This window comes from Triturus cristatus, chromosome 8 (assembly GCF_964204655.1).
Source record: "Triturus cristatus chromosome 8, aTriCri1.1, whole genome shotgun sequence".
NCBI classification, from domain to species: domain Eukaryota; kingdom Metazoa; phylum Chordata; class Amphibia; order Caudata; family Salamandridae; genus Triturus; species Triturus cristatus.
This window is the reverse complement of record NC_140591.1, coordinates 683,139,591-683,155,703: the sequence shown is the minus strand read 5'-3', so window position 1 is coordinate 683,155,703 and position 16,113 is coordinate 683,139,591.

Here is a 16,113-nt window from a genome sequence, read left to right as displayed (position 1 = left end):
TACTGTGGGAGGATGACATCCAGCAATGCCACATTCTCCTCCAGGGTGAAAGGCTGGGCCCTCTCCACAGACCTTGACATGGTGCCAGGGAATCATGAGCAGCAGCAGTGTTGTGGAATCAAAAGATGTGCAGGCAAGTGCTCTCTCATGGGACCTGGCTGCCTTATATCTGCCTTGCTGGCCTGTTTCATGCACAGGAGTACAGAGTGATTGGTCACTCACATTTGCATCCTATGTTTCCTCCAATCCATTTAAACCTACCCTTGTGAGGGGGTTAGATTTTTTTAGAATTCAGCATGATGTCATTTCAGCAACAACTTTGCAACAAAGTAGATTATTTCCAACCGACTTTTGCAGGCCACCTCATTCAACAAATTCAAAGTTTAAACTCAGTCTCCATGGCAACCAGCATGCATCTCTGGCTTCATACTTGTCCCTCATGTGTCCCCTATGTAATTTGGAGATTCACACACAGGTACGGTGCGTTCCGGGGCCCTAGGGTACCCCAAATGCATAGCAACGGGCCGTACAGGCGTGTGTACGGTCCGTATCACTATGGGTACGCATACGTGAGCAAACCCATAGTGATACGGACCATACACACGCGTGTACGTTCACTATCACTATGGGTGTGCTCGCGTATGCGTACCCATAGTGATACGGACCGTACACATGCGTGTACGCTCACTATCACTATGGGTGTGCTCGCGTATGCGTACCCATAGTGATACGGACCGTACACACGCGTGTATGCTCACTATCACTATGGGTAGGCCTACGGCAGCACTCCCATAGTGATAGGGAACGTACACACGCCCTCAGAGCGAATGTACGGTGCCTTTCACACATAACAGTGGTGACAGGCAGCACACAGAAGGGAATAGAGCTGACATACTTGTCCATGGATGGACATCAAGGCATTGTCTGTGCAGTACTACATGTGTGGGGCACAGGTGTGAAAGGCTGTGATGTGGCACATTACTCCTGAGTTGTGAAGGCAATAGATGTATGATGAGATGTGTACAGATGTTATGTGTGATGGTGCACTATGTGCCAGACATGCCCTTCACTCCTTTGACATGTGTGCATGTCGCACAGAACACTTGAGATAAGCGTCACTGGCATGGCACAGTCAACAACACACGCAAGTGTCCCCTGATGCCCGCTGCAGGGGTTACCACACCTGACATGTGACTACCCAGCTTGCACGATGTGACTATGTCATGTATGTGTGGTGTGTTCCCATTAGCTTGATGTTGGTGTTCCCTCAAATGCATCTGCAGTTGCTGCAACCAACATGTGTCTGTGTGTAGATGGCCATGGCACACTGTTATGCACACCAGGCCACATGTGGTATCAGATGTAAGGTATGTAGGTATGCATGGGACACGGAGTAGCGTAACAAGGACCTGTCTGCATACTCTCAATGTATGTGTGATCAGTCATGACATGTACACCTTCATGGCAAGGTGTGTGGGCTGTCCTAGTGTTATGTCATGTGACCTGTGGCTCTAGTGTTCCGCTACCTGTCTCTGCAATCAACATCCTACATCTGCTGATATGTTGATGTATGTCACCCCTGTATTGCGTCTGGCTTTTCACCTACACTGGGACACAGCTAGTCCCATGCCATGGGATGTGGAGGTTCACAATCCCCGTGTGTAGCTGGGTCTTGGTAGGAGTGTCACCTGGCAGCCATACGTGTCCAGGGCATGTAGCACATACCTGACTCCGTACGTAGCATATGTGTATTGACAGATTAACATGTGCTCAGGACATATAAATTGTTGTTGTGGTGCACTCACTCTTCCTTGTCACTTCCAAATTACTGCAGAGCGCCGCCTCTTCCCCGACCAATTCCGGACTTGGCTGACATGCGGGAGAATGACTGTATACGCTGCTACCGCTTCCCCCAACCGTTGATTGAGGAGTTGACGGCAAGGCTGGCACCACACCTGCAACCGCTGCACAGGTATCCTACGGCACTGACACCCAAGCTGAAGGTAATGGCAGCCCTACATTTTTTTGCCACGGGTACCTTTCAATATACCATAGCTCATGTTGGTGGCATGTCCCAGACCATGTTCAGCCGTGTGCTGCATGATTTTTTAGAGGCCATGTTGCTTCACCTGGATGAGTTTATCCATTTCCCAACTCCTGAACAGTTGACAGGTGTCAAGCGTGGATTCTATGCCCTGGGAGGGATGCCCCATGTCATTGGGTCCATAGATGGGACACATGTGGCTTTGGTACCACCACAGGCACAGGAGGTAGCGTACAGGAATCGCAAGCACTACCACTCCATCAATGCCCTTGTGGTGTGTCTGTCCAACATGGTGATTTCACATGTCTGTGCTCGTTTTCCAGGATCAGCACATGATGCCTACATCATGAGGCGTAGCAGGGTGCCTGAAATGATGACGCAGCTGTGCAACGAACAACCATTGTTGTTGGTGGGTACACTCTGTCCTGTATTTTGCGTAGACTTCCTGCCCGACTGTTTCTCCTGTCCTACTTTTGTCCATGTGGTTTCCATGTAGGGGACGCTGGCTATCCCAACATGCCATGGCTGATCACACCTCTCCGCAACCCCAGCACGCTGGCCCAGCTCCGCTACAACACCGCCCATGGCCGGACAAGGCGAGTGATAGAGGGGACATTTGGCCTCCTGAAGAGCCGATTCAGGTGCCTACACAAGACCGGCAGCGCCCTCCCATATGCCCCGGTGAAGGTCTGCAAAATCTTCATGGTCTGCTGCATGCTGCACAACATGGCAGTTGAGAAAGCTATGCCACTCATCCTGGATCAAGATGATCAGGACCATCCACCCGTGGAGGACGAAGGGCTTGGCAATGGGGCTAGTGATGTGGAGGATGTGGAGCCGCAAGAGGACATCCGGAGTCGGCTCATACGCGACTTCTTTGCTTAGTGGTGAGTACCAGTGTCTGAGTGTGCACGCATTGGTCCTTGTGTGGCATGTGTTGCAATGTGTGTGTCCACCTGCATGTATGCCACGTGAGTCAGAGGTGTGTGTGAATGTGTCACTCAAGTGATGGTGCCAGTGATGAGTGTATTTCCGCAGTCATAATTGTGACCTAGCATGTTGTCATCCTTATATGTGTCGAGTACATGCACATGCAAGTGGATGAGCTTTTTGTGGCTGACTTCTTGTGTGTCTCTCATACCCAGGTACTTGCGCATGCCGTCTGCTGGTTGCATTGTTGTGGCACTGCTATTCCTCATGGACACGTCATCGTGTGCTGACTCAGCGTTACATGCACGGACAAGTTTGGAAGTCTCCTTAGGGTGAGGGATGCATCAGGGGTGTATTGGGTGTGGCAGTTGTTTACGATGTGTGCACACTGCCCCTGTCGATGTTTGGTTCCTCTGCAGACATGTCGCATCACCATGGGACACATGCCATGTAGCTGGATTCACCTGAATAGATGGTCAGACTTGTTGACAGTCATCTGTAATGGGATAGTGGATTGTGATGAAGGCATCAATGTGTGTAACACTGCCCTCGGACACATACGGTTTGCATTGTCTTGACATGGTGTGGGACTTCCACATCAGAGGATCAATGGTGTATGGCAGTCTCTCTGTGAGCAGCAGGGGGTGTTTAGCTGTTACCCGACACTTGTGTGCCAGTTCCATGGATATCAAGCATTTATGGTGCAGAAGGGGGGTGCCAGTGTTGGACCCACATGTTACTCCACATGACCTGTGTATGTGTACTCCGAGTTGCCTCTGCATTCTGGAATACATGACTAATAAAGGTGTCCCTATGCCTCCAAGGTGCCTCTTCTCAGTCAATGCTGGTGCGTTGCCACGGTGCATACGGCATGTCTGGCATGGTTCTCAGTGACAGTGGCTATGTGTCTATGTGTAGAGTAGCAAGATGCAAGCTGTTTGTCTGGGATTAGACTCTGTATTGTGCATGATGTCCATGACTGTGTGGGTATTGTGACATGTGCCATCCCCATGCATCCAACGTTGGCCAGGCCACCATTCTCTGCATCCACCTGACTCAAGCTTGCAGGACATGGTTCTGCCACCTGTCTACACATACCTGGGTGCCCCCAGGACACTCCACATGATCCCTGACCTCTGCGCATGACTGTTGCTGTACTCAATATGTCTGTCGGCACGGTTGTGCGGCCACCCCCTCAGCTGGTTGGGCCCATCATGGGTGTGTATGGTGCTCCATGTCTGTCTTGCCTAATACATTGTGACCCATGTGTGTCCTGTGCCAGACTCAGGCCCCAGGGTATGGATGGTTGAAGTCATATGAGAACTCAGGCATGGTTAGACTTTACAAGACACATGTAATGTAATAATGCAAAATGTAGGCATCATCTCTTGATCGTGTAAGTTTTTATTTGTGTTGGGGTACGTGTTGGGGGGGGTATGACAAGAGGGGCTTTCCGGGTGTGTGGAATCCAAAGTTCACTGGGGGAGTTGGTATCCTTGCCATTGGAAATCATCAGAGTCCATGCCACAGTGTTTGTCAACATTGGTCAGACAGTGACCAGCAAGTCCATGTGGCAGAGAATGTCATTTGCTGATGTGCTGCTGTTGGGCCAGTGGGCCAGGTGCCAGGCCAGGTCTCCTGGGAGATGGTGCTGTTGCGCCGACCCTCACGGTCTTTTCCGTGGACGACCCGCCCTCCTGCGGGAACCCTCAGAAGCAGGCCGTGACAATGCTTGGGATGCTCCGTCGGATGTATCCTCCTCCTCCTGATCCCTCCCTGTGGGTGGTGATGTTCTTCGTCTGGTGGCACAGGGAGTGTTGCCCATGTTGTCAGCTATCCGACGGAGTGAACGGTTAATTCCCGCGAGCACCGTCACAAGCTCAGCCTGTCTGTCCTCCATCCTTCCTTGGTGTCACTGTTGACAGGCATGTTGCTCTGCGTGTTGCTGGGCCTGCTGGGTCTTGATCTCCTCGAGGGTCCCCTTCATCTCGTTGAGGGTGGACACAACCTGGCTCATGCCCGTGGTGTCCTGCCGGTATGTGTCCAGGATGTTTCTTACATGGGAATATACCGGTTCCGCAGCCAACTGGTCAGGCTCGCGCCTCCGCTGTCCTCCACTCCCACCACCCCTGCCCACTTGCGCCTGGCCTGCCCTTGTGGGCACATCGGGTCTCCGGGACCCCTGAGGGGTGGCATTTGCGTTGTCGCCTGCCTCCTCCTGGGTGCCCGGTACACCGTGTCCCTCCTGGTCAGCCTGGCTGCGTTGTGGTGGTGGGGCAGGGATCCTGGGTGTCTCCTGGGATGTGGCAGGAGTGGGGGTGGTGGTTGGCCCAGTTGTACCTGATGCAGGTGCTGCAGGTGGTTGGACACCAGAGGGGCCAGGTTGGTCGGGGTCGTCCACAGAGTGGTGAGAGTCGTCGCTGCCGGTGGGATCGTCATCCCGCAGAGACAGGCCCTGTGAGTCTTCCCCCCCAGTGTTGGGGGGTGATCCACGACGTTGACCTGTGTGTGAGAGAGACAATGTTATTTTTGTTCCATGCAACATCCATGTTTCATTCGTTTCAAAGTTGGCACTTTTCCTCTGTGTATTTGGATATGTCTTGCATTCCACTCACAGTGCACTTGTGCATGGGTATGTCCCTTGGCCACAGCTTTTGAGACTTTACCTATGTGTGACACAGTCTTACTTGCTGCGTCAATTGTGACTGCAGTCACCAGTGGAGTGAGCAGGTGTGGCGAGCTATGCATTGGCGCCTTCCGTGTTGCACTGTATGTGGGCAAATGGAGTTGTTCCACACACTTATATAATGCAGGTAGCTGGCGTTGTGCTCGTGCACAGGTTGACACATGGCCCAGCGTTTTGCCATGGAGAAGAGAGGGGGATTCAGGCACTGGCCACCCTTGTCTACATGCATGCAGTCCACCTGCTGACGAGCAGACATTCCCACACCACCCAAGGCTGAATTGGTCTCCCTGTGTCTCCCTTTCTCACTCCCTCTCTGTCCCCCTCTCCCTCCCTCCCTGTGTCAGCCTCCTCCCTCTGTCCGTCTCCCTGTGTCTCCCTCCCTCTCTCTCCCCCTCTCCCTCCCTCTGTGTGTCACCCTCTGTCACCTCAGCCCAGCTTCCTAGGCACACACTGTTTGCAGATCTTTGAATGGCCCTTGGCTTGTTCATGTGAGTTTGTTTCTGATCTCCAGGCACCCATTGGGTGTAGTGTCTGTGTCTGCGCTGCTGCTGTGGTGGTGTGTGCTGCCACTCTTTCACAGTGTTGGCTGTTCATTAGCTGCTGTCATGTGCAAAAAGTGCCTTCACCCCCATGTCTTCATGCAAGGCATCCGCCATTTGCAGGCAAGTCTTTCCTGTGTGGGGACACACTGTTTGTCTGGCTGTGACCTGGGCCATATGGGCTGAGGGCATTGTTGTCTGCTTCTGAGTTGCACTATGTGATTTTTGAGGCTCACACTCCCGCCATCCGGGTTACCGTGTCTTGTGTTGGTGTTTTCTGTGGCCTGTGACTTGGCATTGTCTAGCTGGGTGCATGGGGCATGGTGGCGCTAGTGGCATGTGCGTGTTTATGGAGTGTGGTTGAGTCATGCAATAGCTTTGGGGTGGTTGCGTGCATAATTGTGAGTTTGGTGGTGGATGACGTTCCCCCATGTGAGGTGAGTTGTTTGTGTACTCACCAGGCTCTCGGAGTCCTTCTACTCCCTCCACTCCCACCAGCGGCAGCGTGGCCATCACCTTCTCCTCCCAGGGATGGTATTGTACGCGTCTGCGGGGCGGCCCTCCTCCAGTGGTGTTGGCCTGGTTGTGGTCGTCGGTCATTTTGCGGCGGACCGTCCTCCGCAGATCGTACCACCTGGATTGGCATTCATGCCTGGTCCTTCTGGTGGACCCAACAGCATTCACAGCATCGACAATCGTCTGCCACATGGCTGATTTTTCGGAAATGCTGGTCTGTCTGACCAATGTTCCAAAGAGGTGTGGCTCGACTCTGATGATTTCGTCGACAAGGACCTCCAACTCTCGGCTAGTGAACTTTGGATTCTTGTTAGTGGGCATGGTGAGGGGTGTGGGTGTGGATGGTTGTGGGGGTGTGGGTGTGGATGGTTGTGGGTGTGTGGGTGTGGTTGTGCAGGTGTGTGTGTGAATGTGATGAGGGGGTGTTTGTGAAGGTGGTTGTGTGAAGGTGTGCAGGTGTAAGGTGTAGTGGAGGTTGTAGTATGGTGCAGTTGTTTCTCTGTGTGGTCTGGCAGCAGTGGGTCTGTTGCAAAGGATCATGGTTTGTGTGTGTTGTGCCTTTTTATTGGTCCATTGGTGGGTGTGGCTGTGTTTGAACTTTGGGTGGGTGTGTTATAAGGAGTGGTTGTGTTTTGGGCCTCTGTTTGGGAGTTTGGCAGTTGCAGGTCAGTGAATAGGTTGTATTTGTGCTTGTTGGACATGTTTTGTGGCTTTGTGCGATTCGAATGGAGTCTTCTTGTGTTGTTTTGCTTTGTCCTGGTTGTGTACGTGTGTTTTTAGCGTCTGTACGGTGCGTACATCGGCCATTTTGTTGTACAGTGCTGTCCTTGTCTCTGGCTTGGTACGACTCGTACATGCGCGATGTTGGGTGAGGGTGCTGGTGTTGGGGCCTGGGGTGCGCTCTGTACTTAGACCGGTGGGGTGTGTGTTCGCTCCGTACATACACGGGTGGGGGTACGGTCCGTACATACACTGTTGGGGTGGGGGTACGCTCCATACATACGCGGTTGGGGGTACGGTCCGTACATACACTGTTGGGGTGGGGGTGCGCTCTATACATACACGGGTGGGGGTACGGTCCGTACATCCACTGTTGGGGTGGGGGTACGCGCCATACATACGCGGGTGGGGGTAGGGTTTGTACATACACTGTTGGGGTGTGGGTATGCTCCATACATATGCGGGTGGGGGTACGGTCCATACATACACTGTTGGGGTGGGGGTACACTCCATACATACGCGGGTGGGGGTACGGTTCGTACATACACTGGTGTACAGACACGGGTGGGGGTATGGTCTGTACATACACTGTTGGGGTGGGGGTACGCTCCATACATACGCGGGTGGGGGTACGGTCCGTACATACACTGTTGGGGTGGGGGTGCACTCCATACATACGCGGGTGGGGGTACCGTCCGTACATCCACTGTTGGGGTGGGGGTACGCTCCATACATACGTGGGTGGGAGTACGGTTCGTACATACACTGGTGTACAGACACGGGTGGGGGTACGGTCCGTACATACACTGTTGGGGTGGGGGTACGCTCCATACATACGCGGGTGGGGGTACAGTCCGTACATACACTGTTGGGGTGGGGGTACGCTCCATACATACGCGGGTGGGGGTACGGTTCGTACATACACTGGTGTACAGACACGGGTGGGGGTACGGTCCGTACATCCACTGTTGGGGTGGGGGTACGCTCCATACATACACGGGTGGGGGTACGGGCCGTACGTACACGGGTGTATATACACGGGTGGGTGTACGGTCCGTACGTACGGGGGTGTACATGCATGGGTGGGGGTTCGGCGCGTACATACGAGGGCTGGGGGGATGGTTCAGCACGTACATACGGGGGCTGGGGGTTGTTCGGCACATATGCGGGCACATGTCTCCATGGTTCCTATGGGAGTTCGTGCGGACGGTGTTTTATCCATACGGTTGTAACATCGGACGCACGGGATGGATCGTACTTGCGCGGTCGGACTTCACTTTTCACATTTGTATGGTAAATCGTCCAGTGACGTGTCGGACACATTTTCCGACCCGAGGACGTGTGGGGAATTATTCCCAATGCGATTCGTATGGACTTTTTCCCATGCGAATCGTACTTGGCAGTTTGTACGGCACTTGTACGATTTGTACGGTAAAAAGACCGGATACGAGTCGTACGGGGACATTTTTTCCAGGATACGAATCGTCACCATGTGTATGCCAAAGGTGAGTGCATGTATATTGTACATGTGATATACGTTTGATGGTAGAATTCTGTGTCTGTATGAGCCTGAATACTGGAGCCAGAGGGAAACATTTTGGATGCCTCTGGATTAGCATTACGCAAGTTGGAGGATAAAGAGAGCTTCCCAAGACTGCATTTCTGTTGCTGGGGGAGTGGAGATACAGACATTGAATTGAGGAGGATTAGATAGAACTACCTTTAGAGGTTTGTGAATAATTTGTCAACAAGTGGATGCTGATTAGCGTTTCTTGAACACTGCCAATTGGTTAATGGTAGGAGTGAATGGCAGGGTTGCAGTTTCTGCTGTTCAAGGTGAGGTCGTTTCTAGGTCTAGTCACCTTTTTTGTCCCTCCCTGATACTGCTCAGGAAGGCTGATGACACCCAGGTGCAGAAACCTCACACTCCATTGTGCACATGTTGTGGATATTACAGGGAGGAGACATCCCTACTGCTTCCTACTTGTGAGATGAACCACTTTACACAAAAATTGTGTCTGGAGGTCGGTCTGAGAAAGAGAAACATCCAAACAGGATATGAAGTATGGGACAGTACATCCATACCCCCTACTAAGAAAATGTGTATAAAAGTGGGATCTAGACCAACCCACTTTTATCCAGTTACATGTTCTCCATGGCCAAGGATGGGAGTTCTCTGCACAGTACCCAAAAGAGTGCAGGGAGGTGTCTGCCTGACAGCCAGTTTCCTAGAGTTGTGGGGTCATCATCAGAAGTTTGCATTTTCTGCTGGAGAAACTGAAAGTCTGACTTCTGCCTAGAAGCCTGCCTGCCTCTCATGAGAGGAAAGTAGTCTATCCATCTCTGCAGAAAGATACACTGCCCAGGGGAAGAAAAACAGTGGGATTGTTCTATGGGGGACTCCTAGAGAAAGCAGACTGCTTGAGAAAGTGTCTAGGGGCAACACAAGCTAAAAAAGGGCCCCTAGGACTTGCTCCATAGTTCCTGTAGTGATATGAACATGAATGATTGCTCCAGAACACCCATCTCCATGCCCACTGACCACAGCAGGTGGCGGGCTGGAATTCAGCACTACACCTGCCCTAGTCTTGAGACCCCACTTCTACTGAAGAAGAACTGATTACCCCACACAGGATGCAACTTCAAGGCACACACATCAACTCAGAAGAGGTAGGCAACTATCTTGCTGAGGAATTTGTTCACATTAGCCTCAAAAAGGATTGCAACAACTTTGCTGTGACATTTGTTTGGATGGACTCAGAAGGTCAAAACAGCCTTGTTGTAGAACCTGCCGGCAGCAGACCGAACAAGGCCCGTAAAGCTTGAAGGCACGGGGATCGCTACACCATCAGACACAGAGCTACTTCATCTGTCCCACAGGGAGGCTGCACACCAATGATGCAAGAGGTGTTAGACTTCAGTCGTCATCAGTGAGTGAATTCCAGTGCAATTAATTGAGCTAAAGAAACTTGAGTCTAATTCTATCCACAACTACTTTAGTGATAAGATCAAAGTCATTGATTGCACATTTAAATCTGTGGTAACACTTGTAGCACCTGAGGCTTATTAATTTCTCTACTTGAGACTGCTGGGGACTATAATGCATAGGATAACAAGGGAACGTACCAAGCATTGGGTGGAGGAAGGCAGATATAGCACTCACAGGGGTAGAATTGTGATCAGTAAGAAGACATAGCATATGTGTCTAGATTGTGTAGTATTTAGTTCTGCTGTGTGATTAAAAAACTGTATTTATCAAAAAGACAAAGAATTGGGCTGGACATTGAGTTATGGTATCTGTTGGTTGATTGTTGAGTTTTGAGTTCTTGCCCCCTACTCAACCTCCCTGAGAAGCCTGTGAATGTTTGCCCTTGCGACCATGAAATACAAGTGTGGTAAGGGTTGTGCTTGGTCCACCTTACAGAGCCCAACAAAGATGAGCATCAGGACACTAGTGGCTAACACCTCAACATCTTTGGTTGGGGCCCAGTAGCCCTTGTTTGCCGTGTGGCCCCCAAAAACATAAACAAACAATTGGCAGCAAGTGGCATGAAAGTTGCCTGTACCAGTTCCAACTTTCTTGAACAGAGCAATTGGTTCAGTGTAAGCACAACATTACCTCCACAATACAATGGCTAATGCAAGGTTGGTGGATGTAGACCTGAATGTTCTACCTTTAAAACACATAAGGGATCTCTGTTTGGAGAGAGAGTGAAGGGCTCCCAGATGAAAAGAATTGGAAGAACATTCTTGGTTTTGAAAATGACCAGTTAGAGAAAATGGGAGTTTGGGAAGAAACTGTGGTTGAATTTACCATGATTGGAACCAGGGGAGAGGGTGCTGTGGTGACAGGCTCTCTTATCCTCTTAATACAGGTTTCCCCAGGTGTCGGTATATTTGCTTTCCACTGTTTCTCCAAGATATCAGGTGTTTGGACAGAATACCCCCCCAAAAATAGGGCCTCATTACGATGTTGGTGAGACTGCCACCAACAGGCCGTCGGTGGTGGTCCCACCGACATCTATGCTATCGGTCTAGCCGCCTGGTTATGATTCCAGGGATCAGAGCAAGTTAGGTGAGGGGAAAGACTGCTGCCTCTGACAGGCTCAAGGAGCCCGTTGGCATGCGGTTGGATTCCTAATCCCTCCAATGGGACGGTGACTGTGCAGGCACCGCCGTAGTTATTAGAATATCCCTTTCCGACGGCCTGTTCATATCAGTCCAACCCCCATGAACAGGCAGTCAGAAAGGGACTTTGGGGGCCCAGAACAGGGCCCCCCATGGGCTATTGATAGGGGTCCTAGGGAGCACATGTGGTGCCTCCCCAAACATCCCTGCACTGTGTGCCAGGCCCCAGATGGTGCCTGGCAAATGGTGCATGGATGTTTGAAAACATGCCCTTTTCTACTGCGACTTGTGCTGCGGCCCTTTTCAGGCAGCAGCACAAGTTGCAATAGAAAAGAGCATGTTTACGACTGCCTACAGGGTGATCACATCATAATATGATGGGTGGAACTTCAGACTACTGGTCTGGCGGTTACCATCCTGTAACGATACTGGTCAGACACTCCTGCGACCACCATCGTAATAACAGGAATATTGTGATGTCAAACGTATTTTGAACATAAATATCGAAGGTACGTACATTATTTTTACTCCTTTTTTAATATTGTTGTACAATATATTGTATACTAAAAGATTGTGATACATGAGGTGGGGTGATTTTTAAAGCATATTTGTGTAAATGTATTTTATTAAAAAAAGTATTCCCTAGATTAGCATTTAATATTTTTTACATTTTACATATATATATATATATTTTACAAATATATATATATATATATATATATATATATATATATATATATATATATATATATATATATATCTATAGGTTAAAATAGTTTTTGTTGTTTTATTTTAAGTTATAGGTTTATGGTTTAAATATAGTTAACTACATTTATTTGATATATAGTTCTTATTTTTTATGTTAGTGTTGGTATTTTATGTATATATGTTGCATTAATATTTAAAAAATATAAACATCTATAACATGTATTTATGTAACATTTTAAATGCATTTTTAAAATTGTTTTGTTAATTAAATGTGATTTCATTACACATGTGAGCAAAAATTGTATTTCACACAATTTTATTTTCATTTTTTAAATTATTATATGATTAATAATATTTTGTCAGTGGGATGTTGGGTGTATGGAGGAATACGGTGGGGCCATTTTTGAAGTATTTATATTATATAAATGTATTTTATTAAATGCTAAAATATTTCTGTGTTATAATGTTAACATGTTTGAATATTGAATTTCTAAACATTTTTTTGAAATGTAAGATTTAATATTGAAAATTGTTTTCTGTACTTCATAATTTTCTAAATTTAAATTAAAAAATACATCAATCATTAAATGATTTTTTATATTTAAAGTCATTTTCAATTCTTTACATGTACTTAAATATGTTTTATTAAGAATATATATAGTAACTATACATATATATGGTGTTTCAATAAAGTTTATTTTATTAATATATTTATGTAATTTAAAAAATAATTTTTAATTGTTAAAACATTCATATTACTTTTTTGTGTTATTAATTTGTAACTTTTAACATTTATAGCGTTAGTAAATTTGTTTCAGAAAAAGAAAATGGTCTCGTTTATAAATATTTTACTTATGGTATTATTTAGGTATTTAGAAAAATGTAATTACATATATATGTTTGATTTTAATAATATTTGTTGTGTTTTATTTTATATTGTGCTATGCTCATTTTTGGAGACATATCTAAATTGTACTTATGTATCATAAATAACAGTTATTTTATTTTTATTGCTATTTATGAATTTGTAAAATATTATATTGTGTGTTGGAGTAGTAAATCTTATCCTATTAATGCACAACACCTTCCCCAAAGTGGTTTTGACTACAGTCAGAATAGTAGCTCTTACTGCTGTAGTGTCTAACCCCTTCCCCAAAATAGTTTTGATTGGATTGAGAATAGTAAATCCTGCTGTTTTGGTGTTTAAGACCTTCCGCAAAATATTGTAGATAAGAATGGAAATAGCGAATTAAACCCCTTTAGTGTCCAACACTTTTCACAAATGATGTACATTGGAGAGCGAATAGTAAATTTGACCCCTTTAGTGTCAGACACCTTACCCAAAATGATTACATGGGAGTAAGAATTGCAAATCTTACCTTTTTAGGGTTGAAAACCTTCCAAAAAATGTGTATTTGTACTTGTATATAGTGTGTCATTTTTTTATAATAATGACCAATACAAGTCGATGTTTCTACTATTTTTTATTTATGTATTCGATTTATGTTATTTAATGTACATTTTACATTTTAATGTTTGATACATAAAAAATGTTCAAAGGAAAAATACATCGTTTTTACACGTTATAGTGAGTGGTACACCATTGAATATACTTACACAAATGATACATAATTAATATTTCTTAGATGCATTTTTGTACAGAGAACATTGCATTTCTACATTTTATAATGCATTTTTTAGTATATATCAATAAGTACTATTTAATGTAGAGGTGTATTTGTATAGTATTATTACATTTACATTCTCCATGTACATTTAGATTAGGGGTTTGCAATAAATTCTGCTCCGCTGGTGGAGTTAGCGGAGTTTGGGCCAAATTCCGCCAACTGCTGTGTGGCAGAGTTTTTTCTCATGCACAGCGCGCCAATGACAAGTTTGAAAGCAAGAGCAAGAATTGGCATTATTAGTGTGATTTTTGGATGCTAGTAGGGGGAGATTTTCGCAAGCAGGAGGTTGTGACCATTCGCTGTGAGAAAGCTGAAGCTTGAATGGAAAATCTACTCAAGCAGTAGCAAAGAAGCACTGCTCGTTGGCACACCAGATGGTTGTTTTTACACTGAAAAGTTTCAGGCGCTAAAAATCAGCACAAGAAGCATGATGTGCCAAACTCGACCCGTTTGCCGAACTCCTCGGATTCTCATGGTGTTTTCATTTAACTCAGCTAAATTCTGTGGAGTCAAACTCCACGAGTTCTCCCACCCCTAACTAATGTTTGTTCAATACATTGTTTACATTTTTACATATTTTTACACACATTTGTAACACTTTTTACTAACTTTTTGTAATACTTATATTGATTTCTATATGAAAATAGTCTTTATTTCAATATAGGCTAGCTGTATTTTGCTCTCTATTAGTGTCATTTTGAGGTGATTTTTTATTTGTGTCTGTCACAGTTTCCTGTTGCTGTTCAGCGGACAAGGTAAGAGCCTTTTTAAGTTTTCATTTAGGGTTTTGGAGTGTGGCATGTTTATGGGTATAGTTAATGTGGGTTATGGTGTTAGTTTAATTTGGTAAGGTTGTTTAGTTTGGGTTTTGTTGTTATGTACTATAGTGCAGTAGGCCTAACTATACTTTGGCAGCCATAGTATGTTTTGGTACATATATCCATCTGTTGTTCTATGTTTGTAGAGTTGTAATATTATGTTTGTATTATATTTGGAATGTATGTATTGTGAGGATAGATGTGGTATGTTTTTTAGAGGTTATGAAGTGGGAATGCAACATTTACAACTCTTTTTAATTTGTTTTTTATAACAAAGGAAATGAATTTTGTTACATTTAAAACAGTGATAATCAAAGTACGGCCCAGTGGCCACTTGCCATCCTCCTGACCTTTACATGTGGCCCCCTGGTGAACAGCAGCACTGGGCTGCTGTTTACTTAACTGCGCAGTAAGATTCAGAGAATGTTTAATAAATGGGCAAGCATTTATTTACAGATCAGAAAAGACAGTCTCTTGATCTACTTAACCTTAGGAATACTTCATTTTGAAATACTTCTTTCAAGAAATGTGTAAAAATATGATAAAGTGTCTCTATATTGAAAAAAGTGTATTTCTTTAACAAGCAGAAGCATTTCACCTTAGTACATCAGACTATTTTAGTGTATAGTGATAGTTTTCTAGTATGAGTTAGAACCAATAATGCATCCCCCCACCCTGACAACAATATGTTTAGTGAACTAAGAGGCAAGTAAGTTGTTATGTGCACCCTCTAGGTGGCCTGAGGTTTTATTATACATTGACAACATAAAAGATTTTTTTAAATCAAATTCAGGGGCAGGTTTTGTAAAGTGCACATCCTGAAGTCATGTATTTTAAGATGCTCTTGTATGTAATATTGATGAAAAAGTTGGCAAAGTGAAATAAAACAATTGCCTAGAATCATATAATTTTGTCATGTGGGAAGGCTGGGATCGATCCCATATTTTCTGGTTTCATATTGTGAAATTCAACCACTAGATGGGTATCTATTTCCCTTTTTCTTTCAAAAGGTATTGTGTTGTTGTTAGACCTGGCACATTGGCGTGGTCTCCCTTCCATTTTTTCGCTGTTGCCTCATATGTTGTTGCTGGTGTTTGTTGCTCAGGGCACTGTGCCACTGCTGTCCAGTGCCACAGTGCAAGTGCTCCCTATTGTAAATTGATGTATTATTTGTGATTCCATGATTGATGGGTTTGGTTTACCTGTCAGACCCTAGTACAGCACACCAGGAGTGCCCAGGGCTTGTACATCCAAATACTGCTGGTGGGCTTGCAGCACTGGTTATGCCACCCACAAAAGCAGCCTGTAAAAAAATGTGTCTAAGGTCTGCCATTGC